The sequence below is a fragment of the Phodopus roborovskii genome, unplaced genomic scaffold (genome assembly GCF_943737965.1).
Source record: "Phodopus roborovskii unplaced genomic scaffold, PHOROB, whole genome shotgun sequence".
Lineage (NCBI taxonomy): Eukaryota > Metazoa > Chordata > Mammalia > Rodentia > Cricetidae > Phodopus > Phodopus roborovskii.
The window spans coordinates 18206624-18232465 of record NW_026126408.1 but is presented as its reverse complement, the minus strand read 5'-3'; the positions used below and the strand labels follow the sequence as shown (position 1 = coordinate 18232465).

Here is a 25842-nt window from a genome sequence, read left to right as displayed (position 1 = left end):
TCATATAGCAAGAGGGGAATGGATAAGAAAAGAATAAGAACAAAAGATCAGTACAGAGGTATGTGTCATATGACATAACACATCAAAACATGAAAGTGCATGAATATTCAGCATATTTGTAAACATAAAATTCAGATCGGAAAGTAAGGAAGTCAACACAAGTGAAATTTTCTATGACTCAGGGAAGGTATTTATTAGTTCAACAAGAAGGACTCTCTTGGAAAGTTGTGTATTAGATTATCCATCTATAACCAAGATAGGATACATTTGATGACTATGTCCTGGAAAGTATGGTGTGAGAGATATAAGTACTATGAATTCTATAAGCAACTCTTGTGGCCATTCCATTGTGTCATCATGAACAAACCTGTGAGCTCAGATACACTTATAGAAAAGACTGACTGAACTTTTTAAGATTCTCTTTTGGCCACCAAGAAACATGACTGACTGCTAGGTGGCAATAGTACAGTAACCATATACCCTAGCCCATTAATGGACTGCTATTGCTATTTTTTGATATAATTTTTTCTTTAAGTGTGATTATTTGAGAAATTAGTAATCAAGAAAGAAATTCATGATCACTAAGAAAATTGTGTCCTCATTGACCAACCCATTACCTCTTTCTTCCACTCATTCTTTTCTTATTTATTTATTTTCTTATTTTAAATACCAATCCCAGTTCCCCCTCCCTCCCTCCCTCTCTCCCACCTTCCCATGTCCCCCAAACCACCCTCCCATCCCATTCCCCCCTACTCCACAGGTAGGGTGATGCCTTCCAAGAGGGTTCATCTAAATCTGTCAAATCATTTGGAGTAGGGACTAGGCTCTCCCTCCTGTTTATAGGTTAATGGAGTATCCCTCCATGGGGAATGTGCTCCCAAAGTCCTTTTGTGCATCAGGGATACATCCTGATTCCACTGTCAGAGGTCCCTTAGACTGCCCAGGCCTTCTAACTGAGACCCATGTTCAGGGGTCTGAGTCAGTCCCATGCTGGATTCCCAACTATCAGTCTGGGGGGCCCATTAGGTCCTCCTTGTTCAGGTCAGCTGTCTGTGGGTTTCTGTATCCTTGTCTTGTCATCCCTCTCTGTATCTAGATTCCAGTTCTGCTCAGTGTTTAACTGTGCCACCCATTATTTCTTGTTCTCCCTTCTTTCTCTTTTCTTTCTTTAATGCTTTAATTTTCTATCTTCATTTATCAAATATTTATTTTCAGTGTAATTTTTGCTTTATTTATGGCTAAATGGAAAATATATTTAAGATATATCATAAAATTATCTTTTTTAAATGTATAAACATTATATATACATATATTACACAGTAATAATTTTAATACAATGAGGTTCATCAGTATATCCAAGATTCCATACAATTGTGCATGCGTGTGTGTTTGTGTGTGTGTGTGTGCATGTGTGTGTGTGCACCCAAAGGTCTGTATGTACTCATGTGTGTGTAACCATAGGTATGTGTGCACCCATAGGTATGTTCTAGGGCAGATTGATCATCTATACCAACCTCCCACCATTCAAAGTTCAGAGAACTTCATGGAAAAGAAGATGGGAAGAATGTAAGAGGCTGAGTATCAGAGAAGTGTTGGGAAATGTTCATTTATGAACTTAACATGGCCTGTTCACACATACTTGCATGGGACCTGCACAAGACCAAGATAATCAAAACTCCAGCATGGATGGGGAAGAGGTCCATGAGGTCTTATTCTTATTGTGGAAGCTACTGGAGTAGATGGTTACAGAGGGAAGGAGTCACTCACCTTTGGGGATGGGGCCACTGGTAGATTCCTTCTGCCACAGTGGATGACAGCACATCCATGCACTCAGGGATTATTAATAATAACAAACAGAGAACATGAAGTTTGGTGCATGCAAACTTGAAAAGTAATATATTATAAAATTACACTTTTGGAGGCAACTTTCTTAGTAATTTCAAATATATAATACAGAATTATATAACTATAATCACCATGCTATAAATAACCATTTTAGGGACTTTTATAGATATAAATACAAGATTTACCGAAGGAAGAATATCTTTACTAAAATTTGTTCATTCTCTGTGAAACTTCCTGCTATTAATCTACAACATGATGGTAGAAAAGGTCACATAAACCCAGGAGTATGGCACTCACAAGCACAGAATCACCTTCAAATTCCGGGCAAGAATTGGCTTTCAAGATAAAGATAAGCTCTTTCACTATAAAATATAAAATGAATCTCTGATGTTGTACTAAATTATATAAGAACATAAGCTATGAAGGTAGAAAAATCACAAAATTAAGAGTCAAGATCTTTCTCTTTGCCTTTAGTTTTGTGCATCATTGGACAAGTTACTTCTTTGTTTGGCCTCTGATATCTCAAGTTCAAAAGGCAAATGTGGAGTTACAGCTTCTAACATGTCATGCATCTCTGATCAAAATTCTCTAACACATCCTATCACCTCTGTTCAATAGTAACAAAACCAACTTAAAAGGCCATATGTGGCCTTGGATATGGAAATTTTCTAAATTATTTTTCTTTCCCTTTTTTATCAAAAGTAATTACATTAGTTATTTGGGTATCTTTATTAAATCAATCCCTACTGATAAATCTAACCCTAATTTGATATCTTGGGCCCTGACAATGGCTTTGTTTTCCTTTTTATTCACTTTCTCAACAAAGCAAAAGATGTGCTTCAGGGTTCAGCATCCTCCAAGTTTTTTTTTTTTTTAAATCAATTTTTATTTAAATTAAAACAACCTTATTTTGCATACCAATCCCAGTTCCCTCTCCCTCCCATCCTCCCATTTCTCCCACCATCTCCCCATCACACTCCCATCAGCTCCTCAGGGAGGGTGAGGCCTCCCATGGGGGATCATCAAACTCTCACCTCATTTGGGGCAGGACCAAGGCTCTCCCAGTGTAGTTGAATGGTTTCAGATATTATTCAGAATCAATACAGTTGACATAACCATCAGAAAGGAATGGCCATAATTTGCATGAGAGAGATTGCATCTGTGTCTTTATGGCATTGTTACCTTACCTTCACTTCTAGATTCACCTTGCCATGATGGTTGACTTGTTGAATTAAAATCACTTTTCACTCAATAAGTAATTTCTGGAGCACTGTGAAACTGCATAACATTTACTAGGTCCTCAGTATGTGTTGATTAACATGTGGGCATAAGAAAACAATATGTCACAGTGCAAACCCTTAACTATGCTTATGGCAAGCACCCCCCAAGACACTTTGTAAAATCTAAGACTAGAAACTTTTTTAATTAGAAGCACTAGGTATTAGCTGATATTCTGAGATATCCAGTTAGTTTTGCCCATTAACCAAAAATTTACTATTAGAGCAGAATTCCCAATAAATGGATTATGTCATGTACAAGTTGAGATTTATCTTCAAATGAAAGCAACATAGTGGAAATCCAACACATTAAGTATTTAGGTGAGTTAGTAGAAATTTCTGTATAGATATTTGTGCTATGATCTATTTTGAAGTAATATGGTAAGGGAGAGAAGAATATCTCTGAATTAATGACACATTCAAATCTCAGTTAATCATCTAAAACAATTTAACTCATTCATGTTCTTTTTCACCACATATGTATACATGCTTCATGGGTGCTAAAGAGTAAGTGCTGAATTTTAACATACAGAGACATTTAGTGTAGGCATAATCCAGAAATTAGGAAAATAAGAGAAGAGAGGGGAAGTGGAACAGAAAAGATGGTTTTGATCTGATAGGCATTACCCTTGCTCTTTCTGGAGGTTCTATACAGAGAATATTGAGCATGATAAAAATAGGGCCCAGGGATGATCTCTGGAAGTATGCTTTGAATGTATAGAAAAAAATTTTGCCATTGCTTGTGAAACCCTCAGAATTATTGGTGATGTAATATTCTGCACACACACACACATAAAAGCTTTAATAACTAATTCAATAAGTAGCCACATATATGTTTGTTGTGATTTAAATACAATGTGAGAAGAATTTACATGTGCCTTTAAAAATATGTATCTCTGGAGGAGGAAAGTAAAAGAGAGAAAATTATTTGGTGGAGTTGGTGACTAATGGGCAACCTTTATATTGGACATGAAGAATGAATCAGAAAAAGATGTATTTTAAAAGATGACAATAAAGACCACTGTTATACATTACAGAGTTCCCTCTCTCAGCAGCTGCCAACCACCAAAAGCTCCTTGGCTAGTGGTGGGATGTCACCTCGACCTCCATTCTTCATGCTCTGACTTTAACTTTCACAGGCCTTGTGCATGTTCACTTCACATGTGCTGTGAATTCTTATGAGTAATTGCCTTGTTGTGATGTGTGAGGGGGACATTTTCATTGTATCAGTAAATTGCTTATATCACAAACTGATAAATGTTTAAATAACTTATATTTGAATTTCAATGTCATGGGACCTTTGAAGGAAAAGCTTATTAAAGGAATATCTTGCCTATGACAAAGTTTCAGACAACACTTCTGTGCATTAAGTATGCAAACTTCAATTGTCAGTAAAAACACTTCAGATTCCTGGACTTCACTGAGGAGAAGCATTGCCTCCCTGACCCTTCAATTCCCTGATAAAAACCTCTTCAAGAAGAACAAGTATCATTAACCAAAAGAACAGGAGGTTTCCCTTTTCCAGGAAAGTTCAAATGGGAAGACGATGTTAGCAAACTAAACCCTGAAGGTGACTCATCTCTGATCCCCACAACACGAATGAGTTTAGCCCAGCACTGAGCCATACCTAAGATTGTCAGCTGCAGTAATCACCTGTGGTTTATAAACAGATGCTTATTAATAATGAAACCTGAATCATCTTAGTGGGATTCCATATCTGCTGATGATTCTTACCTCTAACATGAGAATAGGTGCTGGGGAGATGGCCTAGCCAACAAACTGCTTACTGTATAAGTATGCATGCAGATCCCCAGTCACTTTATAGAAAGCCAGATATGATGGCATGTGTCCTCCTCTCAAGAGGAGGAGACAGAAGGAGTCCTGGAGCTAGCTGGTTAGAAATTGTAGAAAACTCAGTATGCTCAAGATAGAGTAAAGGACCCTGTCATAAAGAAAGAAAGAAAGAAAGAAAGGAAGAAAGGAAGGAAGGAAGGAAGGAAGGAAGGAAGGAAGGAAGGAAGGAAGGAACAGTGAAATGGCTCAGCATGTATGCCACCAAGATGACAACCTGAGTTTGATCTCCTACATGGTGGGAGAAAAAAAAACTGTCTCCTGAAAATTATCCTCTGACCTCCATATGTATACTAGCACACAAAAGTTCATGTGTGTACATGCACATGCACACACACATAATAAAAATGAAAAAGGTTTGGAACAATTGAGGAAGATAGCAAAGACAGGCAGAGATACACACACCTATACTCATGCACTATACAACATATGTACCATAAGCACACAGAATTAATGGATGGATGGATGAAGTCCTGTTGTATAAACCATGAAAAGGTAAAATTTCCAGTGAAATGCACAAGAAGCATTTTCTTTTCAGATGTGAGATGACACTAGAGCAAAACTGAAGATGTCCTAAGGAAACAAAGAACACCTCTTCCAGAATGATTTCATGTGTCCATCAGCCTCTCTAGTATAATAAAGACACTTTCTGATAAGATGTAATAATTATACATACTCTGGGCCTGGAAAGATCAACAAGAAACCTTTTATTCTTGTGTATATCTATAGAATAAGTGCTTAAGAAAACTGAACAAACAGAAAAATCTATTTACCACACTGAAACTTCAGAGCACATGTGACACAGCAGGCCCAGGCATCAGCAGATTTCCTGAGGACAGCCCTATAACGAAATTCCTGGTGGGACAATCAAAGACGTGGAAGTGTCAGCCAAGCATGACTGTGCATAACAAATCCATCAAGACCGATGATATCCTAGGCAAAACAAATAACAAGAGGCATAGACACTTAAATGGCATTTGAGAAAATTTACTATTCCATAGCCTCTGGCAGGTTTGAAAAACAATGCCATTTGAATTCCCATCTACACCAACAACACAATCAAAATATCCTTTGTCTTAGCCAGTTCAATTTAATGCCTAATATTTATTCCTTTTTAACTGAATCTATGCATGGCTATATAAATAGAAATATTCATGTTATTATATATCTTTGTTACCACAATGAGCAAACTGAGCTCGACAGATTTTCTTTTTAATCAGATTTCCATCAGTATGTTTTGAGCAACATTATTTTTAACACAGAATATATCGAGCCTGAAATTTGCTTTGGGGTCTTCTAGGAACATACATTCAGGCGTTTCCCAGAGAAATTGAAGCAGGGGAGAAATAAGACCAGAAGACAGCCAGGGGAAGTAGAGCCATGAGTATGAAGATGCATTAATATGTCAAAGACAGACAAAACATGCAGTGGCTTTATATACAAGTTCCAGACTGACTCTCTGAAAGCTTAGTGTGGTTTGCCATCTAGCTGCTTCTCACCTGGGTGACTGCAGGTGGAAGTGCTCGGGTTAAGCACATCAGCACTTATTCAGTTAATGGCAATGAACACATTTTTCTTTTCTTTAACAGCTCCTGGGAGGCATTTGGGAGCAGGGTCATTAATAGGCAATGAATCTCACTCCCAACTCCAAGTCAGAATAGGTTAAAGACAGCCTGTTTCCCTGTGCTACTGAAAGGGGCTTTAATAGAACCTTCCAAAGAGTTTGTACTTTAAAACTATTAGGAGTAAAGACCTGGTACCTGACACTTAAACTACATAGCCACTATGGGAAAATGAAAGGTATGGTAGCTCAGATAATTCAACTGCAACTCCCAAAGCTTATTGTCATGATAAACGGTTAAAATTGAGGTGCTTGGCATGATTCTCAGCATCTACATAAAAACTGGGCATGATAGTACCTGCTTCTAACCCCACTGTTAAGGCAGCTGAAAAAAACAATCTTTGCAGCTCACTGTCTAGCTAGCCTAAGCTGATTACTAAACCTTTGGCCCTTGTGGAAGATTTCATCTCAAAATAAATACACACACACACACACACACACACACACACACACACACACACACACACACACACTGTGAATTTGACATTACCTACATTGGCCCCCATTTATGCCTATATATACACACTTGCTCCCACATGTGTACACACAGGCATACATGTATGACATGGAATTCTACAAAGATGCTTAAGTGTTTTCCATGGGCCAGATAGATGCCCACCAGTTAGCAGAAGGAGAAGTAGAAAGAGAAGTGCAATTCAAAGGAAAATGACTTGAGAAGAAAAAAAATTAGTCAATTCTCTCGAGTGATTGCAGAATAGTTCAGTTTATGAACCAATAAAAAAAAAGTTGTTATTACCAAAGGAGATACAGGTAAGTCTGAGGAAGTTTGAGGAACAAGAAAAGGAGTGTTATTCTCCAAAACACACTTAGATGTCCCATGGGGAGAGGTCGCAGCAGCCCTACAAAACTACCTAGATCCTAAAGAGTTGGCTCCACTTAGTTTTTGACAAGGTCTCCGTGTGTAGTCCAGGTTGTCTTTTAAATCATTATCCTCCTGATTAAGCCTACTGGCCCCTTTATTGGGATTCAGGTGTGCATCACCCATCACCAGTTTCCAAGCAGGCTTTTGATAATGCCAATCACAGGATTCCTAGCAGAAAGTTGTCATGAGTCACATGAATTCAGAGGCAAAAGAACAGAGATGCTAAAAATGTTTCTAAAAGGACACGGAAAATTAATCCCTGCTGCTGGATGATTTACAGTTAGAGAAGCAGATATAAAACTATTTCAAATATGCTATATGTACACAGCCATGGAACACTACACTCATCTCAACACACAAAATATAGTGATTTAAGAGAAGAAAGTTGATTAAACACTTGATAGCTGAGAATCACAGTACTTGGTACGTTAGAGCCACCAACTACCTGTACATTGACCTTGCATTCAAGTCTCTTTGTGATGAATCCCATCCTTTATTCACATCTTGAAGCACCTGCAAGCAAACAACATGGCATCAGCCATCATTACCTGTGTTCACTTTGCCATTCTCCACACACGAAGAGATAGTTATTGTTCAGCGCCCTGAGGACCAGAGAAGTTGAAGCCATTTATGTTATATATTGTGTGTATATTAGAGGTGTATGTTCTTAAGATTGATAACTATCCCTGGTTCTCAGAATGCCTGAGTTTTGGAGAGATGTGACTTTCCCTCTTCTCATATTTTTGGGTGCTGGCCAGAACTTGAGTATGACCTTGGTGATGCTTTGGGATTTTTCCTTCCTCTTTCTCAAAGGGTCCCCCATTCCCTACCCCACCAAGTGGCTGACATCCACACCAGGTTGACTCAGGAAACTTGACTTTTACCCACAGTGTGGTTTTATTCCCCCTCCCCTTCCCCAGCCTACTGCTCTGGACAGCTGTTAAGGTTTACAGCTTGCCTGCCATAGAGGTTTTAGTTTTTGGTTGGTTTGTTTTTTGCTTTAAACTCTAATTAAATTGTTCTCAAGTTTCAAACGAATGGAGGAAGGAAGGAAGCAAGCAAGAAAGGAAGGAAGGAAAGAAGATGGGAGATGGGAGAGAGGGAAAGAGGGAAGAAATAGTTCTTGAAGGTCCTAGAATTCTGAATAACTTGTAACTCAAAGGAGATCAAACTTAGCAAAAAGCCTCTCCTTGTACAAACAGCTAAGCTCACAAAACACCACTGGCCTCCCCACAGTGGTACAGTGGTGAGATGATGTGACATCCTTCTGTTCCAAGGATCCTTTTGTTTTCTTGGAGACCACTGCCTTCCCTCTAGTAGCAGCAGTCCTTGATGCTCTTCTCTTCTACCCTGTCAGTACAGTCTCACTGGTTGCCTCCTCCATTAATCAGAAATGCTCCATTACTAATAAAGCATTTGGCTTGTTTTGTTTCACTTTCCCAATGCCACCGAACTACAGAAGCTAAAGATTTATAGATAGCCAATGCACATTTAGAGCCTTGGTAAATGTCAAACGTGGTGCTAAGATTTGATTTTAAAAGCCACTATTTATTTATGTTGTGACTGTTGTGGTTTCAGATGAACAATCTTGAGCCAATGGGTTTTAACTGGAAGAACATTCATCTTTGTGGCATATTGTGGGGGGTGATAGCAATATTCTCTGACAGCTAGTTTTGATCTTTATTTGAGATTCAGAATGGGTGCTGTTTTGTGGAGACTTTGCCCTTAGAAATGGCCTAGTGATAAGTTTTCACCTGTGATCTGTGCTGCAACATGACTTCTATGGCTTCAGGGATGAGACAATGAAATGGTAATGAAACATCCTCCAAATTCTTTGCAGCAACTGCATCCCCAGCCATTGGGAGCCTTGAGTCACCACCTGGATGGGCGGCATTGTAGGAGAACTGCCAAGCCTGCAGTGCTTATTACTTGAACAAAGAATAAATTCTTACTCATGAAACCACTGATATAGAAGGATTTATTTGTGCCTATAGGACAGCCTGGGTATATCCAAATACAGAAGCCACCCCTCAAATTGAATTTAATTGAAAGCTTTTTAAAATTCCACTGTCAAAATCTGTTTACTGGCAGAACTCAGAGCACCTACGTTTTAGCTTAGAAATTGCATGTTACAGAAGTCGATAAATTTATCTTTGGAGAACATAGCCTCTTTTGTGCCAGCTGCTCAATCACCATAGCCAATAGGTCAGAGTAAGCTGCTGGGCCAAGCTCTAGGCCTCCTGTCTCATTTCGATGCTGCAGAACATTTCTGCCTTACTACCAATAGTAGCAGTCTCCAGTTGGTTTAAAGCACTGCACTAAATGCTATGCATGCCTCCAACACATGGAAATAAAGAAATGAGGCTCTAAGCATTGGTTTAAACAGAAAAAGAATGTGCATACACATGTGCTTCAAAGGTACTTATATAATTATTGGGTCAATAACTGCACGGCTTAACAGTTAAGTATACACAACCATTCATCAGTCTCCATGAGAGACTAGCTCCAGAAACCCCTGTGGATAGCAAAGTCCACAATAGTTATAGCTCTTACATAGCATGGTGTACAATATGTATGTAGCCCCTGTACATGCCTTGCTACCTATTTAATCATCTGAAATATAATCCAATCGAGACACTATGTAAATATTATTACTACTTAGAGAATAGTGACGAGAAAAGTGTGTATATGTTCAGTACACATAATCTTTTTTCTTGAGTATGTTTTGTTTGCTATGGTTGAATTCACATATGTAAATATGAAGTGGGGGCAACTATAAACCTAGAATGAGGAGTATTCCTTTTATATAAAGACTGGCCTTAGTCATTGAGTCTGTGTTTTGCAGTAGTGAGTAAAATATAAAAAATATCACACACCTGCAAACCTAAGCATTCAGTTATGTGAAAATATATATTTGAGGGCTGGCAGGACAACTCAGCAACAGAAAGCACTTGCTGCAAAGGCCTGGTGATGTGAACTAGATGCCTGAAACATAGCAGTGGAAGGAGAAAACCGACTCTCAGTGGTTGACACCTGACTTATGCTCACACACCTGTGTGTTTGGGCTATGGCACAAACTTGCCCACACTTAAATATACCACACATACTAATTATTATTATTATTACTTAATATATATTGGGTCTTGTGTGTGTGCGTGTGTGTGCGCATGTGTGTGCGTGTGCATGTGTCTGTGCGTCTGTTTGTGCTCGAAAACCCTTTACTCTGGGACTCTGAATTTCCAAGACCTTACATAGACAATTGACCCTTTCCACTGCATTAGTGAATTTATATGCTATTTACTAACTAGGTAACTGTCTGAAATTAGTGTTTGCTAATTGATTCATTACCAGTTAATCTAGACAAAATGATAAAGTGACTCGTTCATTTCAGCCTTAGTGGCAATAAAAAGTCTATTACTTCTTTAGGAACACAGTGTTTATAAGCACCCTACATTTAGTAACTAAATTGGATACAATTATATATTTCAGGATCTGTATCCAGCTGCCTCAGCATCTGTTCTAATTCCCTGCCTTTCCCTTCCCTTCATTTCTGTGAGATTTTCGGGGAAAGGTAGGTTTCAGCAGTGCCAAATCCTATGTTCACTTTTAGAAACTGTAACAGCAGGAGTTTGCTGACTTTCACCTTCAGGGGTGTCGTATATGCTTTCCGCTTCTCAGGTCTGTTCATCATCTCCTCTGCAGTGCCCTCACTTAGGCTGCCTGCTAAGGTTTGACAAAGTAAGTGTTTAATCTTAGCACATGGCCAAAGGGATGAAAGCTACTCCCTCTTATTTTTTAAATAGCTAAGTGATTCACATTAGCACCATGGAAGGTCCAGCTACATTAACAGGTGTTGCAGCAGATTAATCTCAAATAGGGCAAGAGGGAGTTTAAAATAGGGCAAGAGGGAGTTTAAAGAAACAGCTTCCTTCAAACCAATCCTAAACCAGAATATGACTGGAAACAGGACAATGACCAGTGATTTTGTGCTTTGAGCATCTCATAGCCTCTTCCTGGATCAGGGTTGAACATAAAGTTAAAAAAAAACAAAACAAAAAACAAACAAACAAACAAACAAAACAAAGGATAAAAGGTCTTTGTAATGAAAAGGAAGAGAAAGGAAGCATTTGTATAAAGGTTGGAGACATGTGTCCTTCCATCACAGAGGTAGAAGTGTACATTGCAATCGCAACCATGCCAAGGCTAAAGAGTCACTGTCCTGTTAACATGGCCCACATTTAGGACTCTGTACCCCAAGAGACTTTGTGATGTTTATCCACATAAATTCTACTCCCAAAATCCCTATTTGGTCAAATGTAGAAACTTGCTAGTTTCTTACTTGTTCTCCAGACATACAATAGGAAATGCTTGCAGAAGACAATGACATCAGGGCTATGACATTACAATCACAGGCTGTACATTAGCAACGAGCAATAGTATAGGAACATAGATTATTGTTAACCAGACTCATCTACAGGAGGCTTGGTAAAATCACAGCATCCAGACAAAGTCACCTCTGCTCAGTTCTTGGGTTTCTTTATTCAGAGGTTTTGGTTTTTTTTTTTTTTAATTAAGAAAGTCTAATGCTCAAGGTTATACTGATAAATAGAAAAATATACAATCACTTCTCCAACCCAAAATACCTACCCTGCCATTGATGTGAAATCACAATCAACTGTTACACAACATTGACATGGATAAACCATTCCTCAAATGCAACACCCTTAAAACAACTATTCTTTGTCAGATAATTGGGTCAACCTCCATATTTGTGCAAGCCATTCCCTTCACAAGCATAAGGGGGTATAAATTCAGCTGACCATATATAGATGTGCACACTCATTCACACACTTAGAATGAACAGTCCCCAGACAAGGAAATGTAGAAGCTGAGAACCAAAATAGTAAAATTGGGGCTGGAGAGATGGGTCAGTGGGTAAAATCCTTGTTGCCCAAGTGTGATGAAATGAGTTCAGATCCCCAGAGCTCATGTAAAGCTAGGCATAGTAGTATGTGTCTGTAATGTCAATACTCCTATGGTGGGGTGGATAGTGAAGATAAAATCTCCCAGAGGTGATTGCAGAGGTGATTAACAACAAGAAAAGAAAGACTCTGTCTCAAACAAGAAGAAAGGTAAAAACCAGCCTTCAAGGTTATCCCTCACCTTCACATGTACAATGAGAGACCCATGCCTGCATTCACACACATGTGCACACACTCACATAGGTATATATATATATATACATATATATATATGTAAATATATATGTATATATTTATATATATATTCATACACAAAGTTCAATTAAATGTTTGGTCCATGAGGGCATTTGTTTACTCAGCTCTCTGTACTGTTGATCTCCTTTTCCTTTCTCTTGTATCAAAGCAACGTCTGCAAAAAAAGAGACAAAAACAAACAAACAAACAAACAAAAACCTTTGTTTGCTTTTGTAACCACATGACCAAGCACAAGAATGCAAGAATGGGTACCAAGTCAGTTCAGAACATAGTACAATCTATACCACTATGCTTGAATACCTAAACTCAGAGATCATGAAAAACAGTTCCCAAAATGAATTATAATAAAGCAATGGAGATCTTGTGATGCATTACTATTAACTTTTTTTTCTGATGACTGGATCTGTTTGTAGTATTATTGATCTAACTTTCCATTCCAGAAGCAATTTAATAGAAGGAAGCCCATTTGGCATCATTCTGTAGATACAGTTAGCATCTTCTTCCTTTGGTTCACTATGGCAACCAGTGTACATAGGGGATCTCCCAAGGGACTGAAGTCTCTATAAATACACCCATGTACCTGGCTGGATCAGAAATAAGAAAGAGGGTTCTGCTTTGTCTCAGAAGAAGGTATGAATAGCTACTACACCATTCCATCTGAAACTTAGAGGGGATAAGTGGCTCAGTTTGGCCCATCATATCCACAGCCATGCATATACCTGGTCAAAGAACAACAGTTCTGTAAGTCAGAAATCCAGGCAGGGTTGGTTATTTTTTTTTTTACTAAGCAAGGTATCAATCAGACTTGAGTGTTATGAGTAGGTTTTCCGACCAGCCTGGTCCAAAAGCTGTGCCAGCCCCAAGCAACACACAGAGATGCTGTATTAGATATAAACCTGTTAGTCCATTACTAGCATTTCTTATTGGCTAGCTCTGTCTTAAATATTAACTCATTTCTATCAATCTAAGTATTTCCACGTGGTCTTATCTTACCAGAGAAAGGATCTGGACCTCTGTTCTCTTGGTCCTACATTTTGAATCTCCTCCCTACCACTTCCGGAATCCTCCTTGTCTCCTAGTCCTGCCTATCTTGCTTTTCTATTGGCCAACAGTGTTTTATTCATTAACCAATACAAAAGACATATTTACAAAATGACATCACCCATCACTTGAGCTTTTCATTTCTGATGGTTTTGGGATTGCACATACTTCCACTCTTCAGTGTGTCCACTCTTAGGTCCCTACCTGTTAGCTGTTTCCTCTAAGCAAGCCACGTAGCATCAGTGACCCACACTTTAAGTCTCTGAGGTTTCCCCGGATTGCCACCAGCTGGAATAAGTTCTGCTTTTAACACACTCAGATCATTTGACTGAGCTGACCCAGGTAACCTATCTCACATTATTCACTGGTACTTGGTTCTTATTCAAAGCCAAGGACCACATCTCATTGAGGTCTTTTTTTAAGCATAGTCCCATCATGTCTCTTCTGTCAGGATTCAAATATTTTCTATAAAGGATAACAAGATAACTATGGTTTTATGACCTTATTAATTAAGAATGCTCAGGTCCCCATTCAGTCAAAAACAAAAGAACTTTACAGTGATATTTTCCTTTCTTTGTCTATGTTAAAGTTTGTATGCATCATTTATGTCACATCTCTTCTCTTCCTCACACCTTTTCCTCTTTCCTTGTACCTTTTCCAAAGAACATTTAATACCCCAGTTGTCAGAGACTGTGTTCTGAGGACAGAGAAGGAACCAACCACTTTTCCCTCCACCACTATGGGACTTCTCCCCTGCCATTCTATCTCAGGCTCATGGGACATTTGTTTGAGTCACAAGACAATATTGAGTGCTGCATGCAATTAATCTATTCCTCTCTGGCTGGGGAGATGACTTGGTAGATAAAGCACTTGCCATGAAAGCATGCAAGCATGCAGACTGAAGCTTAGATTCTCCTAACCTACATAAACACTGGGTCAGTGTAGTTGTCTGTCTTTAATTTCAGGACTGTATGGTGGAGATGGTGGAAGGTAGAAACAGAAGAATCCTGGGACAAGTTGGAAAGTTCTGAGATTCATTAAGAGGCCTTTACAGTATAAGGAGGAAAACACCCTATGACAGCTTTAGGGCTCTACAAGTAAGTATATATACATGTACATGTGCTACCACCATACACATGTAACAACATACACGTGAACACTAATACATATATATATATACACAAACACCAAAATCATTATTCTTCCTTCTCAAATTAACAGCAAACGTCTACTACAAAAATGGGTAGAAAAAACTAAATTTCAATGTATGTGAATTACATACACATACTCAGACACAAATGCACAAATAAAAGTTTATTCTATCAGAGTTTCAATTCCTACTATTAAAACACTCAGTGATTTTGCTTTACTGTGTCAGTCTGTTTGGCACCAAATGAAGGACCTTGCAGAAAAGAATTATGCTTCCTTTCTTTTCTTTTTCTTCTCTCTTTTTTTCTTTTTTTCTTTTTTCCAATTTTGGAAAATGGCTTTATAATCTCTATGCTGGATTAACACCCTTATCTGATCCACTCCCATGACACCCGCCAATAAACTTTCTCCCTCATCATGAATCTAGAATCAACTAACTTTTCCCCCTCAACCTGTAGCACCAGTCTAAAACCATGTGTTGTGTTTATGTCCCCTGGCCTTGTTTTCATCTCCCAGCATCCACAGCAAGCTTTTGGTAATTGCACACAACTAGTCAACTCCTCTGACACTTACACATCATGGCTTTGTTGTATATATTGACAGCAGTGGTCATTGCCAAAAATAAACCCTCCCTGGCTCCCTAATGGCTTTCAGTGTGTCCATAAGCTCATCGCAATGGTTGTGTGTGTGTTCCATATTGAGAGTAATATTGTCTTCATAGCAATCCTGGGAAACAGGTTCTAAGCTGGCAATGTGGCATGGCAGTGTCTTCAGAGCATACATTGAGATTTGGTTCCCACAGAAGCTGAAAGTTGTGACCTGAAGGCAGCTGCTAAGGGCAAGTAAAATGGCATGGAGATGGAAATCCTTAAGGCAACAATTCTCTATGTTCAGGGCCACTAGGGTAGGTGCAGCTTTTACTAACAGAACTTGGAGGGGCTCAGGAATTAAATTGGTCAATGTGACATTTTCCAAACTCAGTTGTTGCAACTGACATGGGAACTTAGAAAGATGGTTCCACTCTGATGCTGAGACTACACAGTGAGTCACTGCCAGGTCATCCAAGTGGGTCTTCATGGACCTAAGGAGCTGGTGCAGATGACCCTCAAAGAAGGATGCAGCATCCAGTTGCAACCTCTGGAGGCACTCCAGGTTGAGGAGCTTCAAGACAAACCCAGAGATGAAATGCCAAACCCAGAGATGATATGCCTTTTCTCCTCTAGGGAGATAATATTCCCTTCATGGATGTTGGAGAGAGGTAGCTTGTGCAGCTTCATCATGTGACCCAGGTAAGAAGCCCAGGTAAGAAAGAAGGCTGAATTGCAGGGGCAATCCAAGCCCAGTATATATGCTGCAGGTTCACACATTCCAAAAGTACAGCTGTAATAAGCCTTTCCTCTTCTCAGCCTACTGAGGGGTAGAACAGCTTGTTAGGTTACTCATCTCTGAGATACAAGTTCACTGCCACATTCAAGGGCTGCATCCCTCCATCCTTAGTCTCACTTGAGGTCTGTGGTAACCAGTTATCTATGGGCCCAGACCACACATCCAAACAGCTCTGACCCACAGACCATGAATCCAGTACTTCTAGTTTGAAATTTCTGGGGTGAACCTTCTGGATAAGCAGTTCATCAACTTCCTCTAGGGCATCATATACTTGGGTCTCCAAGGCATTTATTCTCTTCAGTGCTCCCAGAGGGAGTCAAAAGAAGGGTCAGGAAGAGATTATTTTCCTCAGGACATTAACATGACTACCTTCATACGCTTGCTTAAATAGTTGTGGGAAGAATACTATGGGCAACTTCTGCTCCAAAGCAGAGATGAACAAGTCCTAATTTCTCAACAGGCTCTTCCCAGCCAGTTCCTTGATGCTCATCTTGGTGGATCTTCAGGGAGAAAGATCCCAGAGAAGCATCTCAGACTGAAAGGTGATCCTGGCTCCAAACCTCAGACTTGTTGCCTCTTCTCAGCTTGTTTGGAAAATCCTGAGACTTCAAACTCTATGCTAGGTTTCTTAATGAAATTTTAAAATCAAGTACAAGTATAATTTGTTGCTGAATGCTCATTTTATTTCATATTTCACTGTGCTATAGTTTCTTTAAAAGATTTTTCTATCAACAATGACAGGTTCAAGAAGGCCCTGGCAATAATGGCTGTGTATGTTACAGGTCATCTCACTCTGTGGGGAAAAAACAATCTTGTGTAAGATGAAACACAATATTACAATTAGAAATAAATTGATTCAGAAAATATCAAACAGAAAAAATAAATATTATTCATTTAGCTCTTTCTTTTTCAGCAAAACTTGCAAATCGGTCTCATCCTAATATATGACCCATGAAATTCAGATGATGAAGTTACTGAGAAAAGACAGAGAGCACTTGCCAGGTGTAGCTTTTTGAAATTCCAATCTGTTTTTTGCAACTGAGAGGTACTGCTTCTCTCCTGCCCCCTGGTGGTAAGCAAAATATGATATTGGCAGCCAGAGGGGCCAGCACACACACCACACTGGGCCCCATCTTTAATTCTACAATTTACCATTTATTATTTTGATAAAATCAAGCATCAAAATGAATTGTTTCAGAATATCTTAATAAGTGCACACATTCTCAGCCATGTTGCTTCTATTTCCTAATTATATCTAATCTGTTTGACTGATTTTAATACTGAATTTACTCGAACTGGCTCATAAGAAGGCATTCTGACTACCCAACTGTTTTTCCTGTCCTTCTTTCATAATGTTTCAACATAGAGATTTTGTTGGTGTGATTAAGTCTCAGATTCTGCTGGAGTAATGTCTCATGTAACAACTACCATTACATAAGGGGCCATTGGATGAATATGGAAAATTTCTAAAAGTATTCTCAAAACAAAAGAAGGAGATATTTTCTGCTGGTTTTTTGTTTGTTTTTGTTTCAGTGAATTATATCAATCATCCTTGTAAGGAGAATTGTAAAAAAACATTTTTTATTATATTTAGGTTGTTTTAATTCAACTGAGCAGTTAGAAAAGGCTGACTCCACATAATCTAACAGACCAGTGACTAAACATTTGTGCACACATGCAACCATTTCATCCCCCAAAACTTAAACATGCTTCAATTTAATAAGAGCTGAGTCTCTTTGTCACAGGTGTAATATTGGCTGTCTTGTAAGTTTTTGTTTAGGGTGAGCACAAGTTCCTTACAAGCACATTCTTCAGAAGTGTTGTAAGCAGTCAGGCTTATTTGAGTTTATAAATGAAATGATAGAATTTGAATAAGGTTTTCTATATTTTGGACTCAATATTGAGCATCTTTGGATTTTGATGTCAAAGTGGAAAGTTCCTGTGACACCTGGATAAAATGTAACTGCTTAATTTCAGCACTAACTTTTCATCCTAGTACTTGGGAGGCTGATTGCAAGTTAGAGGCCAGAGTCTTACTAAAACTTACAGAAAATTCTAAAAAGTTATTTTCACAAGCATATCATTTAAATTTGTCTATTTACAAACTTCAGATTGGTTTGATTATACTTTAGATACAAATATACACGGTAATTGCCCTTCTCAGGGTTATGCAGAAGACATACAATAGATGCATCAGAAGTCATGTAAAAAAAAAATCCTAACTTATATTATCCTAGTGTGTAAAATGGCTCAAAATTAATTTAGGACAACAGCCCTCCCTCTCAAAAACTCTCACCTTGAGTCTGAAGCAGTGGCATATAATATAATATAATAATATAAACTACCAGGTAATAGCATGTTAAAATGTGTTAAAGGGTTACAGGATGGCTAGATGTCAGACTTATCCCAGTTAATGGTGGCAGAATTAAACATCATCTATCCCCTTGTCACATGATCTCAATTACAAACCATAGATAACATCCCACCAAAGTTCAACCTGATGAACCAATGAGTTTATCAGGCTAATTTTCAGAAGATGCACTGGTGAGGAGTCACCTGAAGGAACATGGATGACCCCAAAGCAACTGCAGTCGGAACTCTTGACCAGTATGTCATAGATGTGTACTCCTTTTCTTGTAACCTGCCCTGGGCTATATATACTCTAGCAACTCAGAAAGACCACATGTACTTTGGACAGAATTGCTTCCAAATTGCTGGAATCTCAGGCCTACTGCCCCTCTATACCAACTCTTTGAGGGGTAAATTGCAAGCATGATTGTGATAGTCTTTTATAAGCAAGCACAGTGGATCTGAGGAACATGGCAGTTGTCTTGCCCAGGGAACAGTTCTACAATGGCTGTAATTTGAGATGTGAATATATTAGACTGTTGATTTTACAAGGTCTGTTAAATTCAGTGATGCAAATAGAAGTTGAGCCATATGCGTTCTCTTCCTGTAACTTAGAATATTTGCTTCAAATATCTCTGAAAACTAAGTGGATCTCAGTTCCAGGCCAACCTGGCCCACAGAGGGAGTTCCATGACAGCCAGGGCTACACATAGAATTCCTGTCTGCAAAAAAAAATAAATAAATAAAAAATAAAAACCTAGTTTGTGCTTGGGAATTTATCTCAGTGGTAGAGTACTTGCATAGTAAGGGCAAGGTTCTGGTCTCAGCCCTAGGTTCTGGTAAACAAAAAACTGAAAACCAAGGCATACTTCTTTAATTTAAAATGTATGTATGTAGGAAAGTTACAATAATACTTGTACTTGGCATAATCTGTTTGGGCATATAAATAAATACATTGCTTTCTGAAAGCATTGAGGTCTAGCTTGAAGATGACTTTATGACTACAGCTAGTTTTGTCTGCTTCATTGGGTGCTTACCATGCCAAAGGTACTGAGTTTATACCTTTAGTCAGGGTTTCAGGAATAGCCCTGCTCGGATCAAGTGAAGTATCACTAATTAATATACATACACCCAGCATTCCACCATGCAGCTCAACTCAGGGGGGGGGGGGAATAGTGATTTTTACATAGAAATGATTCCTTTCTTTTGTATTTAATGCAGTGAGTATGTAGTCAACATTACTATTGAAGTAAACATCTGAAATCTTACACAATGAAACAAAACTTTGTCATCTATTAATGGTTACATCCACTAGGTACATTTCAGGTTATAGAATGTCAGGCATATAGACATTTGAGTAGAGATTGTAAGCACAGAACATAAATCTCACCCGGGTATAATCAGAACTTACACCAAACAAATGATCTCATCAATAAAGTTTGCAGTAGGTCAGCTTCATAAAGTATGTTTTGCCACAAACAGTGATGGAATGCAGATGTAAGTATGTCATTTTAAACATGATAGACTATATAGAGCATGTTGAGGTGATGTCAAGGCCTTCTTGTAGAAAGGGAATGTAGTCAACATTCTTCCAAGCATAGTGTATAAACATCAAAATAGTTCTATTGTAAGAAATTTAACAACATATTTCTAAAATAAAAATACTTTAAAAATCAGCTTTGATGCAATTTAAAGAATTCTTTAGAGTGAAATATATATTTCTGTTTCTCTACATTCTCCAGCAAACCCCCCCACTTCATCCCACCCATTATGTATTGATAGAAATTAATAAAGTAGTGCAAAACATTGAAAAAAAAGGCTTCCTTGGTTCCACCCCAACCAAAGAAATTTCAATATGTTCTATCTTTAATCAAACTCATCTAGCCATCAATGGCACCTCCAGGCAGCCCTGAGCAGCAGGCACTGAGTCCAAGTAGCTCTGCTAGCTAATCTGATAAATTAATCTGACAGATGAATACATTTTAGGGAGGCTAGTGTTTGCACTTTGGAAAACAGTTACTAAAGGCAGCCTTGGGATATGCAAACAAGTTGATCCCTCTTCATTGAAAAGCTGATCTTGCGTGGCTCTTAGCAGCCATTATTCAAATGGTTTTCAGTGAAAAATAATAGCAGCGATAACCATACCATATAGTTGCTTTTTTATTATTTATACACATACACACACACACACACACACACACACACACACACACACACAACCTAGGCATTGTATATATTCCTTAAACTAGAAGTGAAAGTTCCATCCAATTTTTCGCCATGCACAAAACTCAAGTCAAAATGGATCAAAGACCTTAACATCAATCCAGCCACATTGAACCTCTTAGAAGAGAAAGTAGGAGGTACCCTTGAACAAATTGGTATAGGAGACCGCTTCTTGAACATAACTCCAGGGGCACAGACACTGAAAGAAACAATTAATAAATGGGACCTTTTCAAACTTAGAAGCTTCTGTAAGGCAAAGGACACAGTCGACAAGACCAAACGGCAGCCCACAGACTGGGAAAAGATTTTCACTAATCCTATATCCGACAAAGGGCTGATCTCCAAAATACACAAAAAACTCAAGAAACTAGTCAACAACACACCAAATAACCCTATTAAAAAATGGGGTACAGAACTGAAGAAAGAATTCTCAATAGAGGAAATCAAAAAGGCTGAAAGACATTTAAGAAAATGCTCCACATCCTTAGCTATCAGGGAAATGCAAATCAAAACAACTTTGAGATACCATCTTACCCCTGCCAGAATGGCTAAAATTAGAAACACCAGTGATGACTTATGTTGGAGAGGATGTGGAGAAAGTGGAACACTCCTCCACTGCTGGTGGGAGTGCAAACTCATACAGCCATTTTGGAGATCAGTATGGCGGTTCCTCAGGAAAATGGGAATTAGTTTACCACAGGACCCAGCAATCCCCCTCTTAGGCATATACCCAAAGGATTCACATCCATGCAACAAAGACATCTGTTCAACTATGTTCATAGCAGCACTATTTGTAATAGCAAGAACCTGGAAGCAACCTAGATGCCCCTCAATTGAAGAATGGTTAATGAAGATGTGGCACATCTACACAATACAATACTACTCTGCAGAAAAAAAAATAATGGTATCTTGAAATTCGCAGGCAAGTGGATGGCACTTGAATAAACCATCCTGAATGAGGTAACTCAGTCACAAAAAGAGGAACACAGTATGTCCTCACTCATATATGGATTTTAGACCTAGATCAAAGGATCATCAGCCTATAATTCACACCACCAGAGGAACTAGGATACAAGGTGTATTCTAAGAGATTCATATAAAGCCCCTCACAGAACTGGGCAGGGACAAGTCCCCCAGAGCTCAGGTGAAGTGGGGGGGCAGCAAATGGAGAGAGAAGTAGGAGAAAATGAGGGGGAGGAAAGGAAAACCTGTGCGACCAGGAAGATTGAGCCTGGTTAGGAATAGAAGATAAGAAAGAGAGAGAGAGAGAGAGACAGAGACAGAGACAGAGACAGAGAGAACATAAAAGAGGAAGCCAATATTGGTTTGAAGATAAAATTGAACACAAAGAAAGGTCGAGAGAACTACAAGACTGCTCCCAACTAACAATCTCAGCTTCCATGGAAAGGCTGTCATAAATGCCCTTCCCGGAGAGTGAGATCAACAACTAACTTCTCCATGCAGCCCTCAACTAATGCCTGTTGAAAATAGGAGCAAACACCCATACATAAACACTGAGTCGAACTAGAACCCAGAAGCAGATGGAGAGGACAAGACCACGCAGCAGAAGCACATAGAGACAGCTTACCTGAACAAGGAGGAGCTAAAAGGCCCCCAGATAGGAGCTGTTATGAAGCTGATAAATTGCTTAATTTTTTTTTCCAGGGCTTGGTTACAGAACTGCTCTCTTTTGTGAGTGGCACACTTATTCACCCCTGGAAACTACTCTCTTCCTAAATACTAAAAGCATCCTTTGAGTGTGTAAGAACAGACAGATAACCTCTGGGCTTCTGATGTCTTTTTATGTCTAAAGAAACTTGGCTTTAGAGGCCTTGGCCCAGGTCTGCCCGTAGCCATGTTTGCTGGTCATCATACTACCTCTTCAACTCTAGGTAAGTGCAAGGCATTTCTGGTTTGTTAAGAAATTCTAGTCCCCTTTGTTTAAGATAACAACTTTTGGGTGTAGGCACAATCCAAGTGTCCCACAAAACTCAATATGCAGCAAAGAAAAACAACAGGTAACGTTCTTGATTAGGTAAACCAAGCCACGTCCAGATTCAATGGAAAACACTGAGTTGGGCAACTTACAGGATTCTACCCTGAGCCTGAATGAATCAGGAGTCAAAACTAGACATATAGAGTGGACTTCAGGAATCCAGAGGTCTGGATCAATTAAATTCAAAGGTCTGAGAAAAGATGACTGTGGTGGAGATAAGGAAATCTGGACACATTTAGGGCCTCAGTATTGATATCTTTATTTTTAAAGTGGAGTCTTGAAATTGTATTGTCCAAATACCATGAGTCTTTGGACACATGAATAGTGTACAATCAGGTACTCCTGATAAATAAAAGTAAATTAAGAGATCAAGCTAGATAGCTCTGGTGGTGGTGGAGGAGTTTTATTGTTTGTGATCATACATGTTTCTGTATTTGAGTCCAGGCATATTCATGCCAGACCCTGATTGCAGAAGTCAGAAAGCAGCCATGAGTATCCATGCTCACTGTTTGTGTTGAAATAGGGTGCATTGTTTGTCTCTCTATGTGGTAAGTCATCTGGCACACAGGCTTATGGGAAGTCTTCTTTTTCCTGCTCCTATCTAACTGTAGAAATACTGGGATTACAGATGCAGACACATACTGCCATGTGGGATTCTAACTCATCTCTACACACTTGTGTGCCAAGCATTTTACCCTGTCCCCAGAGATAGACTGATTATACAGATGAGCTCACAGGAGAAGATGGGGTCTGAAAAGTCCCACAGCCAATTCAGTTTGCATCTATAAGATGAATCCTTGATAGTCAGTGGTAACATCAGTTCAAGCTCAAAGGCCTGAGAAGGGCTGAGTGAAAGAATTCAACAGTATAAGCCCTGGTAAGAGTCTGGAAGCCCAAGTTAGATCATTGTGATGCTCTTATACTCACATTATAAATTGCTTAAAACAATTAAGGGAAACACAAATTAGAACGATGAAAGCCAAGTTCAGCTTCAATACAGAATATAAGAGATGGAGAAATCCACATTAAATAAGTCCCCGACTTTTGATGCTTGTTACACATTCCTGGGAAGCTATTTTACTTTATTCCTTTAGGATGTAAGCTAATTGCAGATTTATCCTAACACATATTATTTTTAGGTCACTGAAAGGGGAAGGTAAGGTAGAACAATTTTCAGTGCTTCTAGTTTCCACCCCAAAGTGGCAATGTCACATCTGCTTGTATTTCATTATGAACACCTAGTCACAGGATTCTTACTTCAGCAACTAAGAAGTGAAATCATACCTGTCATGTGGTGCCTGCATGGTGAGACAATGGGAGATGAGTGTAATACCACCTTTGGGATCTTTACTTTCCAATTAGAGAAGTGGGAAGTATTTTGCATCTTCCAAAGTTACACACACACACACACACACACACACACACACACACGCAAGCACACACACCACAAACACATAAATAGAAATCTCAGATCAAGTTCTTGCAAAGTACTGTCCTTCCCTCTTCTCATACAAACTTCTTGAATGTATTATTTGTCCATGTTATCAGTACTTTCTCCTCATAATCACCTTTTCTGAACTTCCAACTCTTCTCTGAAACTGTTTTGCCATTCATTAATGACCTATGTGTTGTTAAATCCAATTAACACTTCTGTGGTTGTATTTGTTTCTATAAAACAAATTTGTTTCCATAAAACATTCTCTAACCTCATCATTTTCTCACTTTAACTTTAGCTTCAGCAGCAGTTTGCTTCCCTTTGACCTCTTTATCCATTCTTTCCTCTCCCTCTTTACTTATCCTGACTCATTTCACCTGTTTCCTTGGCTTCACGATTATCTATATCCTGATGAATCCCTGAGGTGCCTCTACCCTAGTCTCTCTCCCAGCCTGAACATCTAGTGTCATACTAAAAATATCCACTGGAAAATCTTGTAAGACCATAACTGTGGTGATATATTATTTATGATTTAATAAAGATGGCCTGAAGTATCAGAATGCAAAGCCAGACACACTAGTAAGTTATAAAAGCTAGGCAGTGGTGGTCATATCTTTAATCCCAGAACTCAGGATGGATCTCTGTGAGTTAAGTGCCACCCAGGGCTACATGAGAGTGAATCAGTCTAAAACATTAGAGATCATGCCTTAGTCCCAGGCCTAGAGGTGTATATAAAAGACAGGAACCTAGTGTCTCAAGCTGCATTCTGAGATTTAGTCTCCAGCCACACTGAGGAGTCTGAGGCTTAGAGTAGAGCTTGTGGAGACAGATCAACCCTTTTAGTCTCAGGTAGAGGTAAGAGATAGTGGCCAGCTGTTTCAGCTGTTTTGCTTCTCTGCTCTTCAGCCTGAAGCACTTGAAGCCCAATAGCTGTCTCTGTTTTTTTGTTTGTTTGTTTGTTTGTTTGTTTGTTTTTTTCATGTTACAAGTAACTGATGGAAGCAAATACACAGATTCATGGTCAAGCACTGAGCTGAGCTCCAGGGGCCCAGGTCAAGGAGAGGGAGGAAGGATTAAATGAGCAAGGAGGATCAAGATCATTACTGCGAAATCCACAGAAACAGCTGGCCCAAGTTAGTGGGAGTTCAAGGATAGTGGACCTACAGCTGGAGATCCTGCATAGGACTGAACTAGTCCTTCTGCTTTTGAGTAACAGTTGCATGACTCTGTCTCTCTGTGGGGCCCCTGGCAGTGAGACCAGTACATATCCTGGTGCATGACAGGACTTCTTGGGTGGCCCATTTCCTATGGTGGGATGCCTTGCTCAGCCTTGATGTGGGGTGGTGGGGGAGGCTTGGTGAGGCCTCAACTTGATATGCCAAGCTTTGTTGACTCCTTGCCATTTCTGAATAATGGATGAGTGATGGGGACAGGGAGTGGGAGGAGGAGTGGGAGAGGGAAATGTGGTTGGTATGTATATGAATAAAAAAGCTTAAAAATAAAGAAAAAGAAAAATCTATTATTGTATTAAGGGAAGCAAAGAGGAAGA

General features: G+C 39.1%; 1 pseudogene; it reads right to left on the bottom strand.

Annotated features, from left to right (window-relative positions):
- Nucleotides 1-15513: 15513 nt before the first annotated feature.
- Nucleotides 15514-24162, bottom strand: LOC127220160 (PRAME family member 20-like; annotated as a pseudogene).
- Nucleotides 24163-25842: the final 1680 nt, after the last annotated feature.